The sequence below is a fragment of the Rhinoraja longicauda genome, chromosome 24 (genome assembly GCF_053455715.1).
Source record: "Rhinoraja longicauda isolate Sanriku21f chromosome 24, sRhiLon1.1, whole genome shotgun sequence".
Classification (NCBI taxonomy): domain Eukaryota; kingdom Metazoa; phylum Chordata; class Chondrichthyes; order Rajiformes; family Arhynchobatidae; genus Rhinoraja; species Rhinoraja longicauda.
Genome location: NC_135976.1, coordinates 4,179,856 through 4,193,086, shown reverse-complemented (window position 1 = coordinate 4,193,086; position 13,231 = coordinate 4,179,856).

Below are 13,231 nucleotides of genomic sequence, written 5' to 3'. Positions count from 1 at the left end.
AACATCTGAGGAGGCAAATGAATGGGTGGGTGTTTCAGGCCGAAATCTTGCATCAGGACTGAGCGTGGAGATAAGAAAAGCAGCAGGTAGACGTGAAGGGGAGGGGTGGCTGAGGCGCTGATCGGTGGTCGGCAGAAACAGGAGGGGGAGGTTACAGTGATGAGCAGGTGAAGCCTGGTGGGGGAGGACGCGGTGGAAGTGTTGAGACAGAGACTGATGGGCGATGGGAAATAGGGCTGAGATGATACACAGATGGAGCAAGGTGGGGTGGGGTGATGAGCCCATGTAACAAGGGGGGGGGGGGGGGTGGGGTGATGAGCCCAAGTAACAAGGGGGGGTGAGGGGAGAGATGGAAAAGATAAACAGAAGTTGGACTGGTGGGAGTGGCATAGGAACATAGGGGGAGTGGTGTAGAAGGGAAATCTGTGTTATCTTGTGCTATACCCATAACCTGTATCTGGGATTACTCAGATAGTCACAAACACAAAATAAAACAGCTCGTAGATCAGTGGTGAGACTATCGAACAAGTAGTATAAGAAAATAACTGTAGATGCTGGTACAAATCAAATCAAAGCCTATCGAACAAGTCGGTTTATTGAAGGCCTCAAAAGTGCACATCAGGAAACACTCTGAGAAAACCCAATGGGTTTGTAGGTTGATTGGCTTGGTAAATGTAAACATTTGTAAGATTTGAGAAGTTTTCCCTCATTTGGAAAGCAACACAAAACCAAAGAGCTGCAGTTTGGACATTTTAAACGAGAGACTGGGGCTGATAGCGGAGAAAGGCTGCGGTCAGATTAACAAAGGATGTCACAATCCGTGGGTCCTAAAATGGCCGCAGGACCTCGTGACCAGCCACAAAAAGTAAAAACCTTACAACCCAGTCTCTAGGTTTCTGCAAAGCCACGGCCAGAACAAAGGATGGGTATTGGCCATGCAGAAACCTACGAAACCAGGTCGGAGTCCAGACACTGGGGCGCTGACATCAGCATACTCACAATGCCCCAAGCCGACCTAAACAGTTCATCTCGGTGAGGGGGCACAATAGCCCATAGAAAACTACCTGGTAGGTGATGGGAAACCAGTTAACACCCATCACCTCACAACGAAATACCAATTAACACCGTCTGGCCATCCCCGGTATCCCCGAACATAAGCGCAGATCAGAAGAAAAACTCATACATATCTTTTTGAACAAAGAGATTCCAAGATCTGGCGGGAGATAGGACGGGTCAGAAATAGTATAACTGGCCACTACTTTTGGGTGAAAAAGTTAAGTCGGAGGGGAGTCGGAACTGAAGTCAACTGAAGTCAAGAAGAGAGTCAGAAGGAAGTCAAACGAATGCAGGAGGAAGAAACGACAGGCAAGAAGCACGGGTGCAAGAGAGAGGAACAGGCACGCAACTAGAGAAGAAATACTGCAGCACGAACAGCCAGTAACCCCAGTGATAGCCCCATGGTGAGCATGTACTCCAAATCCTACATATCCTGGACATAGTTTAGTGTAGAGGGGAGGGTGGTTTGAATAAACGTGGGTGTGTAAAAGAGTGTGTGTTGGTCAATTTTGCGATGTGTCGTACGTTCCCCATCTTACAGTCGTGTATATGTCTTATAGAACTGTATGTGTTTTATGATTCATAGTTATAAGTATTCGTGTGATTCGGTATGTGTTTTATAGACATGTATTATAGAACTGTATAAGTATTCATGGACAATAGTCCCAAGTGCTGAATAAAAGCCTTTTCCATTTAAACCCTGGTTTTCAAATCTGGTCTGGTTGAATTTTTCTGCACTATAAGAGCTCCTGCATCTAAGTCCAGTGTCTAGAACCGTAAGGGGTGAGTGGGTCGAACCACTCACGGGGAACCAGTGTGCACGGCCTGGTCAAGGGATCAGAGCAAGGCACGGGGACCTTAGGTCGGGCGAAAGCTCGGCGCAGAAACCCCTTACAGATAATGGCGACCACGAAGGGACACTGGCAGCAGGATGATAGTGGACCGGAAAAGGATTTTAAAACTAGGGACCTAATGGATGAGCGCATTGCGGACTATGTTTTTAGCAAGGTGAATATCACCAAGCAATGGATGTGTGTTTTATTAGATGACAAGCGCCCACTGGATGCAGCGATCCGGTGGACGGCCAGTACAGCCCACAAGAAATCTGTAGAGAAGGCGGTCTGGCTGACCTGCTATAAAAAGCAGGTCCAGCTTTTGGACCGCGTGGTTGTGGCACAGGCAGCCCAGATCAGGGACCTTCAGGAGGAGGTAGAGGAGAAGGCTGCGGGTGGGAACCAGTTGATCGAGGCTCTGGACTCTTTAAACAAAGAGCGCCGGGTCGTGACCAACCGCCACGAAACCAGGGTAGAGCTGATGGAGTGTCAGATCACTGAGGCTATGCTCAGTGAGGGCAGGCTCCGGGAGCAGTGCGCTTCCCTGAGCCACCAGCTGGAGACCCAGGAAGAGAACCTCAAGGGGGTTAGGGCAGCCTATAAAATGGTTTTGGAGGACAGGTCGGAAGGGGCCGACCACGGGGCCTGCCTGCAGGATATAGAGGGTCTGCGGGGTGCTTTAAATAAAGCAAGCGGGCTGGTCTGTTTGATGAACCCCCCCACGGGCCAGTCACTAGCGGGTGCGAAGGTCCCGGTTCCGATCCCTAGAAAGACCGTGGTGGCTTCAGCCCCCAAACTCCGCGATCCCCCTAGCTACGAGGCATCCTGGAAAAGGGGTAGTGTAGGGGAAAGAGAGAGAGAGGAGCTCCCGGTAGAATACTCGGCACCGGCACCCATGTGCCCGGTCCTGGAAACCAGACGGGGACCCCACCATGGAGAATGGGGACGCCGGACCCATTCAGAGCGAGATCGTGGTGCCCCACAACTCCCAGCATTTAAGAGCCATGATCGGGCATGTTACAAAATTGTCCGGATCAGGGGACCCCTCACTGCATTTCAGGGAGATAGAACAGACCACCGCAATCAACGGTTGTGACGAGGGAGAACGGGCAAAATTGTTGCTGTTCTCCCTGGACAGCTCGATCCTCCAATGCCTCTCAGACGAGAGTAAAAGAGGGACCAGGACCTACAATCTCCTGCGGGACGAGGTCCTGGAAGTTTTGGGGATGGGCGATGAGGGTCCATTTGCCCGATTGGTGAGGACCCTCCAGATGGAGGGAGAACCCCCAAGGGTTTTTGCGGCGCGACTGTGGACAGTATATCAGAGTAGTTGCCCGCACGTCCCCGCGCGGGATGACCTGGCCGGGAATGGGAGAGCACAGTGGCTCCAATGTTTGGTATCAAACAGCCTGGCAGCCGTCAGGGGACAGGCGAAAGCCTGGTTTGATCCCACAAATAGCACGGAGGAGGCAGTTTTGGACCGTCTCACGGTAGGGTATAGGAATACCTGGAGTACGACCACCCGGTTAGTAACAGGGAAGGTGCACGTAGCGGAGGCTACTGCACCGACCCAAAAGGAGTGGCGACAGGAGGGTAACCCTACCGCACAGTCCAAGTGTTTCAGGTGCGGTAAGGTGGGGCACTGGCGGAAGGATTGCAGGGTCCACATTAAGGAAGATAGGGTTGGCACCACCCAGCGCGCCGAGGTCCCAGTTAAGCCCGAGATCATCGAGATGATGATCGAGGTGATGCGGTCCCTCATGACAGCACAGGGGAAGGTGGCAGTCGCTACCGACTCCCCAGGTACGGGAGGGACACTGGACATTCCCCAATGACATCAGCCCGCACAGCCCGCCTACCTGTGTCCTCTCCGCTACGATGCGTGGAAGAGGCCGCTTGTGGAGATGGTAGTGGAGAGGCAAAGGGGCAATTATCTGTTGGACACGGGGCTTCATGCACCGTGGTCCACACAGAGGAACCCTTTGACTCTCCCCTGTCCACAGGGGTCCCTTTCGCACTGGCGGGGTTCACGGGGAAGGAACAGGCTGGCGCGCGTTCCATCCCGCTGTCCGTTCATTTGGGGACACTCCATACCACATGGGAGTGTATCCTGATGAAGTGGACAGAAGGGGGTGGGAAGGGGATCATTGGTTCCGATTTTCTAGTAAGCCATGGGATCCTCATGGACTTACGGAACCACTGCCTTTGGGTGGACAAGGGCGGTAAAGGTGAGATAATGGTGATTAGGGGAAAGGAGGGGAAAGGGACTCTGTGCACCATGAAGCCGCCCGAGGGTTACGACCTCGAGTGCATGGTGGCGGAGGTCCCGGCCGAACTACAAGAGTGTGTGGGGAGCAACCTGAATGCGTTTGCGACCCACATACACGATTGTGGTAGGGTAGTGGGGTTCGAGGTCAGCATAGACGGGGACCCCATGACCAGACCCCAGAGGCAGTACAATTTCCCCAAGGAGGCAGAACCCGATTTGGAGATAGCCATATCTTCACTGGTGCAGCAGGGCGTACTGAGGCCAATAGCCACACACGTAAACTCTCCATTGTGGCCGGTTAGGAAACCGGATAACTCATTGAGGGCCACGGTGGACTACCGGGTCCTCAACAGTAACATCCCCGCCTGCGCACCCACGGTGGCAGCAGTTGCCGACCTCATAGGAAGTATCCCAGCATACGCGACCACGTTCACGGTGCTGGATATTTCCAATGGGTTTTGGTCCATTCTGCTACGGCGGGAGGACCAGTACAAGTTTGCCTTTACTTTTAAAGGGCAACAGTATACCTGGAACTGCTTGCCACAGGGTTTCCACAACAGCCCCAGCACTTTTCACCTGTGTATGGCGGATAGCCTGAGGGAGTTTAGCCAGCGCCACCAGGTCGTGCAGTATGTGGACGACCTCCTTTTGTTCACAGACACAAAGGAGGAGCACGGTCCACTGCTGACCGAGTTGTTGGAGCTGCTGGCTAGGAAGGGTTTTAAGATAAACCCGAAGAAGGCACGGATCGGTCTGCCAGAGGTAAAATTCTTGGGTCTGACCATCCTCGCTGGGGAAAGGGCTATAGATCAGGCTAGGAGGGAGTCAGTGCAGGAGTTGCCGATTCCCTGTACAGTAACGGGTGTGAGGTCTTTCCTGGGACTGACCGGGTATTGTAGAGACTTCATCGAGGACTACGCGGCCACCGCAGCCCCGCTACTCTGACTCCTACACAAGGGAGTGGAGTGGGCTTGGGATGAGGGTTGCCAGGCCACGTTCGAGAAGTTGAAGGGGGATCTGCAAACCGCACCAGCCTTAGGAGCCGTAGATGGGGAGAAAGGGTTTTCTCTGGAGGTGGCAGCCAGTGGGGACAGCCTGAGTACCGTGCTGCTGCAGGAACGGCACGGTAGGCTGCGACCAGTGGTGTACTCCTCCAGGGTGCTCACCGAAGTGGAGAGGAGTTTCTCCAATTGCGAGAGGCACCTTTTAGCCATGCATTGGGCTGTGAAGAGGGCTTTAATCTTCACAGGAACCTCTCCAATCACTTTCCTCACCCATCACACACCCACCCAGATGCTTCTGGATGGAAGGATCAAGGATGGGACTGTCAGCAGCGCCCGCATCGCGCGCTGGACCCTCCTCCTTACACAGATGAATCTAAAAATTGAAGGTCTGTGCGAGCCAAAGCTCGCGGCAAATTTAGTATATCCCGGAACGGCCCAACGGTGTTCCGTGGAGGGGGTCTGGGACGTCGACATAGGTCTACGGGCTGGGATCCATCCCACAGGCCGGGAGATCTATGTGGACGGCTCCAGTACGGTGTCAGCTGGCGAACGACTCACGGGGTGTGGAGTTTATGACCCCAAGGCAGGCATTGCCTTGGCAATTAAGCTCCCCAGTCTCATGAGCGCGCAGCAGGCTGAGCTGTCCGCGGTGGCGTACGTGATTACCCACCCAGAGAGGTTCCCAACCCCGTACACGATCTGCTCGGACAGTATGTTCACCTGCAATTCGTGTACAGAGTACCTGGCCATCTGGTCCCGTCGCGGATACACTTCCTCAGACGGGAGGCCTTTAACTATTAAACCCCTGCTAGAGCAGATTTTAGCAGCAGTAGGGGAGAAAGGGGAGGTTTACATCCATAAGGTAAAGGCTCATTCCGCCACAGAGCCCCGGCGGGAGGGCAACAAGCAGGCGGACGCCCTGGCTAAGGAGGGCGCCCGCAGTGGCATTTTCTGGGACCCCGATGGGCACAGGCAGATAGCAGTGATCCAGGGTAAGGAAGGTAACGTCGGGACCCCAAAGGTCACATTGCCTCTGGACCTGAGGACCGTCCAAGCTCAGGATCCTGTTTTAAAAGCCGTCCTCAGAGCAGTTAGTGAGGGCGAGCAGGTAGAGGGTCTCTACGGTAAGGAGACCCTCTCTGTAAAAGAAGGCATGCTCTTCCATGCCGAACAGTGGGTTGTGCCACAGCAGCACAGGAGGGAGTTCCTCCAGCTGGCACATGAGGGTCCAGGGGCAGGGCACCCCGGACCGGAGGTTACGTGGCAGCGGGTAGAGCAGGCGGGATGGTGGCCGGGGCTTAGGGACGAGGTCCGTGAGTTCTGTGCCAGCTGCCTCGTCTGTGCTGCCAATAACCCAGACCCCCAGAAAAGGAAAGCGCCAATGGGACACGTCAGGAGGGTGGAGGGACCATGGCAGTCGATCCAGATCGACTACATCGGGCCCTTGCCCACCACCCAAGGAGGCTATAAGTACTGCCTCGTCCTCGTTGACGTGTTCACTAAGTGGGTGGAGGCTTTCCCCTGCAAGGCAGCTACGGCACTGGGTACTGCTAAGATCCTGGTCCGGGAGGTGTTCTCACGGTGGGGGCTCCCTCGTTTTGTGGAGTCCGACCAAGGGAGTCATTTCACAGGGCAGGTAATGCAGAACACCCTCATGCTCCTGGGCATTGAGGGGAAGTGGCACGTAGCCCACAATCCCCAGTCATCAGGGATTGTGGAGCGCATGAACAGGACCCTGAAAGAAAGGCTGAGGAAGGAGGCTACGGGCTCGCCCCAAAAATGGGCGGAGGTCCTGCCCCTAGTCCTCATGGGGATCAGGGCCAGCCAGTCTAAGAGCACGGGATATTCCCCGTACGAGCTGATGACTGGCAGGGTTATGCGCACTCCCACCCATGTTCTGGCCCCGGTGCTCACGGAGGGTCAGCTCGAGGAGGTTAAGAGGGACAGGTTTGTCCAGAACCTCTTCGAGCATCTGAAGCAGGTCCACGGGCAGGCGGCTGGGAACATGGGTAGGCAGCACCTGGGTAACAAGCTGTTGCTGGAGCCGCGCAAGCTGCAGGAGTGGAAGGTAGGAGAACGTGTGATGGTTCGGAACTACGCTAGGGTAGGTAGTTTCGAACCACTCTACACGGGGCCCTACAGCATTGTAGATAAAGCCAGCCCCATGGTCTACGCCGTGAAGATGCCCCGGCGGAGTAAGTGGTTCCATGTCAATCAATGTAAATTGTACAGGCCGGGGGCACAGGGGTCAACCACAGGGGCCAGCCCTCTGAGTGGGGACTCAGAGCCAAGAATGAGGCAGGCCACGCAGACAGGTAAGGTTGCCTGCGTGAGGGGGGAGGACATTCTCCAGGAATGGAGAGTCTCGCGTTTTGGGTGGGATTCGGACGAGGAAGAGCCTGATCAGCTCGACCAGGGGCTGGATCCCATTACGGAGGAAGAGGAGTCGGAGGGGGACGACAGTAACGTCCCCGACTCAAGCACCAGGAAGGCGGGGGTAGCGAGCGAAGGCTCACCACCTGTAGATACAGGTAGAGTGAGGCCGGATGCCGCGGGTATACCCAGCACCAAGGGGGCAGAGCTGGATGAGGCGGGGCCAGGGTCGGCAGCTGCGGGGGGTACCCGAGCTGCGGCACGGCAGGAACCGGTCCTCAGCCAGGCTGTCCAGGGGGCAGTGCCTAAGGTGATCCTCCGTAGGTCCAGCAGGAAACCCCAACTTAGGAAGTTTTGGCCAGAGGTCAATCACGCCCCGAGGTACGGGAGCCAAGTAAGGAGGAGGGAGCTTACGTCCCGGAGGGGACCTAGCCCCCGACAGGCAGCGACAGGCTGCGGAGGATCAAAGGTGGGAGACAGCGTGGTGCAGCCGCAGGAGACGACCCGCTGCAGCCCTGACAGGGATTAGCTGAGCCGCCCTGGGAAGGCGGCACTGTATTATATTTTAGGTAATTTAAATAAGGGGTGGATAGGTATTTTAGATAAGGATAAGCTATTTTTGATAAGTTTTGTGGGGATAGTTAGCGTTTAAATAAAGTTGATGCGTCCAGGATGTGTGGGTGTGGGGTGCAGGCTGGGGGTCAAGAGACCCGCCCGCAGAGGCGTTAACAAAGCCAAGCGCTCCCCACGAGACTGGCTATACCATTCTTCTTTATCTGTTTTCTGGAGTGGAAGGAGGCACTCGTATGGTGGATCTTTGCCACGGCGATCGGATGTGGGTGGACCTATCGGGGCCACACCAAGGACATCATCGTCTACGGCTGCTCCGGGGACACGGCTCCCATCGCGACCGATGGGACTGGAAGGAGAGAAGCGGAGGAGACCGCAGTTTACTTCCATGAAGGCCGGTGGCCGGGGTGGCTGGGATCGAACTCTTCAGGTTTTGCTTATCGGGACACTTCATTATTGTGCCCGAGAATCAAGATCATCGCCCAAAAGATCAGCGCCACCGTTGGCAAAAGGATCTGCCTGGTATACACGGGGAAGGTCCCCGCGAGCAGGCGGTGGTGGCTGAGGAAAACAAGCCGGACAATGGCCAACTCCACTGTTGAGTGGGAGAGACTTGACAACGACACTCACAGGACTATTTCTGGGACTAAAGAACAGTTGAGTGTGTGTTGGGACAAATGGTGGGAACCGGATGAGGGGATTTATATGTGTATGTGGGGTTCGAGGTATCGTTGCCCCACAGGCAACAGCATATTTTTCCAGAGACAGTGGCAGGATGACGGTAAGGGGATGAGGTGGGATGTTAGCTCGCGGGCTTGTGGGGTCCCCCTTTCCCCGATCCCGGTAAACGCCACTGAACTCATCACTAGACCACGCATAACACCTCCCACAGTTCCACTGGCAGTAGCACAGGAGGGTGATTGCCCACAAACCACTAAGGGGCCCGGGAATGGCCTGGTACTGATACCGGCTGACCAGGTATTGTACCAGGGGGTGCACTACGCGGTAGCCTCGGTGATCTTAAACCTCACCGAGGTGCGGTTGCCGGGGTGGTGCCCCAGGGAAACTGAAAAACTGTACTAGGTGCTACTAACCAACATGTTCCGGCAATTTTACGAGTTCGACCTTGCCAGTGTGGACAAGGAGAGCTTGTATAGCCAAGAGCCGGAGGACTGGAGTCAGACGGGGAGGCATAGGAGGGGTGTAGTAAATGATGTATTTACAGGCTTTAACACCGGGACCTCTGTGGTCAACGCTCTAGATACCGTGGAGCTGCAGACCCAGATTAACAGGTTAAAGTCGCAGTTAAAAGACATCCTCACAGATGAGAACAAGGTCGTCGGGTCCGAGCTACATAAGGACCAGGCGATGACACTACACCTGCGCGAGATAATCGCTGAGCTGGAAAGGCATGCCGGCACGGTGAACGCACTGATTAGGGAAGATCGGAACGCGTCCGATCAGGCAGCGCAAAATGAGGTGTGCATACTGTACGGGGCATGGTTGCTGGGCGAGGGCCGCAGCAACCTCGAGGACCTAAAGGGAGGATTGGTCCCGTCCTGGATCAGTAACAAACACCTACAGGCGCTGCTACCCTTTCAGAATGCGCTCACCCCGTGCCAGCTCAGGTTAGCATCGGAGGCATACCCTGTTCCCGTAGATTGTGGCCAGTCAAACCACACAGTCATGGGAATAGTGGTGCGGATGCCAGTGTTGGGCAAGACGACAAGGCCCGCACCAGTGTACAGGGTGGAGAACATTGGAGTCATTCAGGGGGGAGCCCATATTCGCTATGCAGCGGTCCCATCGCACGTCATCCGCTGGGAGCAGTCGATGACGGGTACTGACCTCTCGGGGTGTCGGAGCCGGGGAGCACATATCATATTGTGTCCTCAGCACTTGAATGCCTTTTCAGAACAGCAATGCGGGTTCAGGACTGCTGGCGCGAAGCCTATGAATTGTACCATGGAGGCAATGGCACAGAGCCATGTGCCCCCACAGGTGGCATACATAGGGGGTGGTACCTATTGTGTTACCACGGCAGCGCAGTACTATCGACACGGACAGCACGGTTCGTGTCCGGTAAGAGACAGCAGCTTCTGTTTTAAACCCAGGGCAGAGGTTCAAGTGGCACAGCAGCGAATTGTCCCCATTCCTGAACCCTCCACGGTTCACCTAACTGTACAGGAAAACTTCACCGACCTGCAGCGATTTGTAGCGCATTTCGGGTACGCCATTCCCCCTCTTCCCGAACATCTCACAACCCTGTTAAAGGCAGTCGCCGTGTCGCAAAGACATTTTTACACCCTGGAGCAAAAGACCGTAGAGATAGGGTCCGAAATATTGGACATCGTGATCCCACCATGGTGGGACCTGTTCACCAATATCGAGGTCCCGTCTTGGGTTAGGATAGCGTCACACGCATTAGTTGTGATACAAGCAGGGATAGTCTTATATTTGATATGCGTAAAATGTAAAAGAGGGCAGCACCTCAATAACCGAGTACATCAAGGGGAATGGAGAGACCGTTACGTGCGGGTGGGCGAGCAGGACCCAGCCGCAAGCTGCTAGGAGGACGTGCCCCCTCCGCACCGAGTAGACTGTGTTTTATATTGTCCCCTTCAAATTTGTATAAACTGTGTTTTTGTATTGTCCTCTTCGAATTCTTATCAAGAGTGATTGTGTAGGAATGTACAAAATGTATCGTTTTGCTGTTGTGTTGTTTTCATGTCCTACATTAAAGCTGACACCAGTAGGAGGATGGCGGAGGCATCGGCCTGGGACAAGGTGTAGGTGTATATGTCTGACATGAAAATGTACATACTTGTAATATAGTTTTGCCCGGGACACGGGCAGTAAAGGTCAGCCTAAAAGATGGGGACTGTACGTTCGCAATGAAACACTAGTTTAGTTAAAACCTCAGGGGTCTGGATATGGAGAATCGGGAAAACATTGCTCAACCACATTATTTAATTGATTCGATAAGCTGGGGTTATGCAAATCAACAGGAGGGACTGTAAGATTTGAGAAGTTTTCCCTCATTTGGAAAGCAACACCAAACCAAAGAGCTGCAGTTTGGACATTTTAAACGAGAGACTGGGGCTGATAGCGGAGAAAGGCTGCGGTCAGATTAACAAAGGATGTCACAATCCGTGGGTCCTAAAATGGCCGCAGGACCTCGTGACCAGCCACAAAAGGTAAAAACCTTACAACCCAGTCTCTAGGTTTCTGCAAAGCCACGGCCAGAACAAAGGATGGGTATTGGCCATGCAGAAACCTACGAAACCAGGTCGGAGTCCAGACACTGGGGCGCTGACATCAGCATACTCACAATGCCCCAAGCCGACCTAAACAGTTCATCTCAGTGAGGGGGCACAATAGCCCATAGAAAACTACCTGGTAGGTGATGGGAAACCAGTTAACACCCATCACCTCACAACGAAATACCAATTAACACCGTCTGGCCATCCCCGGTATCCCCGAACATAAGCGCAGATCAGAAGAAAAACTCATACATATCTTTTTGAACAAAGAGATTCCAAGATCTGGCGGGAGATAGGACGGGTCAGAAATAGTATAACTGGCCACTACTTTTGGGTGAAAAAGTTAAGTCGGAGGGGAGTCGGAACTGAAGTCAACTGAAGTCAAGAAGAGAGTCAGAAGGAAGTCAAACGAATGCAGGAGGAAGAAACGACAGGCAAGAAGCACGGGTGCAAGAGAGAGGAACAGGCACGCAACTCGAGAAGAAATACTGCAAAACGAACAGTCAGTAACCCCAGTGATAGCCCCATGGTGAGCATGTACTCCAAATCCTACATATCCTGGACATAGTTTAGTGTAGAGGGGAGGGTGGTTTGAATAAACGTGGGTGTGTAAAAGAGTGTGTGTTGGTCAATTTTGCGATGTGTCGTACGTTCCCCATCTTACAGTCGTGTATATGTCTTATAGAACTGTATAACAGTATAACAGAGCTTTATTTGTCGTTCGGTACCGAAGTACCGAACGAAACTACATAGCAGTCATAGAAAAAAAAAAGAACACAAGACACATGACCCCAACACAAACGTCCATCACAGTGACTCCAAACATCCCCTCACTGTGATGGAGGCAACAAAACTTCCCCTCTCTTCCCCACGCCCACGGACAGACAGCTCGTCCCCGACCGACCCGCACAGTCCCCGCACCGGGCGCTGAAACGTCTCGCGGCCGAACCGGGCGATGAAAGGCCCGCGACCAAGCCTTGCGCAGCTAAGTCCCGCAGCCGAGCCGCACCAGCGGTGAAAAGTCCCGCAGCCGAGCCGCACCGGGCGGTGTTAAGTCCCGCAGCCGAGTTGCACCGGGCGGTGTTAAGCCCCGCAGCCGAGTTGCACCGGGCGGTGTTAAGCCCCGCAGCCGAGCTGCACCGGGCGATGTAAAGTCCCGCAGCCGAGTTGCACCGGGCGGTGTTAAGCCCCGCAGCCGAGCTGCACCGGGCGATGTAAGTCCAGCGGCCAAGCCGCACCGGGATGTAAAGTCCAGCGGCCGGGCCGCACCGGGGGATGTTAGGCCCCGCAGCCGAGCCGCACCCCGCGCCGTGAGGAAGAGAAAAGTTCCCCACACCCACCCACCCACACCCACCCCCACACACCACCACCCCCTCCCACACATACACAACCAAAAAAATATATATAAAAATCATCCCAACACCGACACTCAACAAAAGAAAGACGGACAGACTGCTAGTCATAAGTATTCGTGTGATTCGGTATGTGTTTTATAGACATGTATTATAGAACTGTATAAGTATTCATGGACAATAGTCCCAAGTGCTGAATAAAAGCCTTTTCCATTTAAACCCTGGTTTTCAAATCTGGTCTGGTTGAATTTTTCTGCACTATAAGAGCTCCTGCATCTAAGTCCAGTGTCTAGAACCGTAAGGGGTGAGTGGGTCGAACCACTCACGGGGAACCAGTGTGCGCGGCCTGGTCAAGGGATCAGAGCAAGGCACGGGGACCTTAGGTCGGGCGAAAGCTCGGCGCAGAAACCCCTTACACATTGTCCCCAGTGAGTGTGGGATAGTGTTGATGTGCGGGGATCGCTGGTCGGCGCGGTCCCTGTTCTCTAAACTAAACTAAACATTCCATTTT